Source organism: Caloenas nicobarica, chromosome 3 (genome assembly GCF_036013445.1).
Source record: "Caloenas nicobarica isolate bCalNic1 chromosome 3, bCalNic1.hap1, whole genome shotgun sequence".
NCBI lineage: Eukaryota > Metazoa > Chordata > Aves > Columbiformes > Columbidae > Caloenas > Caloenas nicobarica.
The window spans coordinates 74,319,910-74,322,625 of record NC_088247.1 but is presented as its reverse complement, the minus strand read 5'-3'; the positions used below and the strand labels follow the sequence as shown (position 1 = coordinate 74,322,625).

The 2,716-nt window shown below is 36.5% G+C and overlaps 1 long non-coding RNA gene across 1 annotated transcript; it reads left to right on the top strand.

Annotated features, from left to right (window-relative positions):
- Positions 1–629: 629 nt before the first annotated feature.
- Positions 630–2,338, top strand: LOC135986750 (uncharacterized). Its single transcript, XR_010605920.1, has 2 exons — positions 630–797; positions 960–2,338. It is a non-coding gene; the product is annotated as an uncharacterized LOC135986750 (long non-coding RNA).
- Positions 2,339–2,716: the final 378 nt, after the last annotated feature.

The following is a 2,716-nucleotide window of genomic DNA, read 5'->3' as shown; positions in this document are numbered from 1 at the left end:
ACTGGTTGTGGTGCTGGGTAAAATGAGGAGGGGTTTCAGTATGGCTCTTGGAACATAAGTTGAATTTCTTTCCTTTAAATAAAGATGCAAAGATTTTTACACAGATTTATTGAGAATGGAAATCCAGGAAAAGATTCCAAACAGAGAATGCTATGACTTTGTTTTGCAGCTCCCTCCACCGTATTTCTGGTGTTTCATGTTGGATTTTTCTTTTTTAGTTTTTCCCTCTAAAATGTTCTTCCAAATTCCCTTGCAGGACACTGTCTGTGTTTCCTCCTTTCCAAGTGTTTATGCTTAGTTCAGAAAACCTAAATATGTGCTATGATAATGTGTAAGCTAATGATTTTCCTTAAATATTTTCTTCCATCCTCCAGATGTCTCTGGAGTACCACATGGTACAGAAAGTTCATTTTGAAATGAGTGCTGGGCTGGACTATATATATGCCATAACTACTTGGATGTCAGCTGGAGGAAAAATCATGTCAGGTCATCACTGGAAACTGCTGGCACAGCTCTGCTTTTCAGTAACTTCTAGTTCTCCTAACCTTTCTCATTTTATTAGAAAATAATTAGAGACATTAAGTAACTTCTCGTATAACTTATATTCTTGCCTAAAAGGGAATGCCATGCTGGTGCTGTTGGAAGTGCTGTTGAACTGTACAGCTGTGATACTGAGGCTTATTGGAGATGGAATATGTCTGGAGCATGGCGTTTGTGAAGCTCCGAAAGTTATAATTAAAGTCCTGCATAAGTTTTTTAATTTTTGGAATGAGATGCCTACACAGTATTAATACCAGGTTAGGCTTGTGTGGGGTTTTGTTTGTTTGTTTGTTTGTGTTTGTGTTTGTTTGTTTATGGTTTGTTTTTGTTAATTTTTGTTTGGGTTTTTTTTTGTAAGTAGTTTTTTGTTCCTTAACTGTCAAGTTTTGTATCACAAGGCTCCACTTACTTTTATTTAGATTATGACCAGACATGATGGGTTTTGTGCTATCATCACCAGCCCTTCAGCGGAGGTCAGAAGCTATGAACTTCTTCAGCTGTTTCATCAGCTCGGTGGGATTGGTAAAGCAGATATTCTCTCTCATAATTCGCTGAAGAGCAGAGAGACAACAAGGCAATGCAGAACAAACCCAAATGCCTCTTTGTGCTGCCTACATGTCGTTCATCTTTGTTCATTTTGCTTTCTTCTGCTTTATTCTCCTGGTAAAAACTCTTCATGTTTCTTATCCTTTTTCTAAATTTGCTCTGCTCAGAATTTCCTTTCTAGAGCATGAATGATCACCGTCTTGTCAGATCTAGGACTTGGTAAAGACTGGGATTAGGGATGGAAGAAGGAAAAACGGATGAGTTTTGGTGTAATCTCCATCTCATTCTGCAGACTGAATTGTGGTATTTCTTATACTGCTTTGTTGTGTTTGGGCATTTGTATTTTAAAATAACTTAAACTTAGGAGTCTGTTTGTCAGGTAGCAGAAGATGAGAACCACCTACTCCAAAAAAGCCAGCTGAATTATTGACGTGGAACAGATGATACTTAGTAAGAGTTCAAGGATGTAGTGAAAGGAGGGGGAAAATGGTTACACTATAGATACATATATTTAGTAATAATAAAAATTTGCTATACTTGCTAAGTCTGAAACCTCTCTGTGAAAAAGCTGCTTTTGCCCTTTTTTCTCTCACCCCAGAATTTCTCAACTTGACTATCTGTATTGGTTAACTGCAGGCCAGAATTCTCTACCTGCCAGAAGAGATACTTTTGGTTGCAGGAATCTGTAGAATGTTTTTTTTTTTTCTTCATTAAGAAGATGACTTCTACCAGTATACTAGAACTGATTTAAAATTGGTAATTTTAGATAATATATTGATACTTAGCTTTGTTTTCCAAATCTAGGTTTTTAAGTGCGATACTTTGAATTTGAGCATAGGTAGGAAAATAATTTTATTTCTGGGATCAATGTTGTCCTTGCTGACATAGTACAGAATATGGTACATGACACTAAGCCACATCTTTACATAGGGAAAATAGTTGAAGTTGGAGGTACTGCATTGGCCAGTACAATTGGTCTCTGCTTAACTACTCTAGAGCAACAAATTGGTGCTACTTGGGAAAGGGAGATTAGGGTGAACATTCATCCACTGTTCTCACTGTCGCTTGAGCTGGTGAAGAGTCTACTATGGATATTCCTGATATGATGTTTAAAGTAATTGAATTGAACCTGGCATGAGACTCTGAGCAGCACTTATTAGAAGAAATACTCACTTTTGAATATAGTGTGTAATAAATTTTTAAAATGTTTGTTGAACAAGTTTTTCAGTAATAAACTTCTATGGCATTTGAATGTCTTCTGTTTTTTTTTTTTTTTCATGGAAGTTACATATTTCAAACACCTTGCATGTGTTATGAGAATCCTTTCACTGCAGGAGGCAAGTTATCGGGATAATTCCTATTGTCAGTGGGCTTCTTTCTTCAGCAACAGTTGCAAGCAGCCACATTCTCTATTTTGACAGTTCTACATTCACATTAGTCTGGGGGTCAATTACTGTTTGAAAGTCTGACTTTCAAGTTTTCCCAAACTTTTCTTACCTAAGGTAGGTTGTTTTTTTTTGTTTTTGCCTTTGATAGTGGATCATTTATCTTATGGTGGCTTGAACAGATGTTTTATATCAAGGTTACAGACTTCTTGTTTAAGTAACAGGCAGTTAGTATAAACAACCCC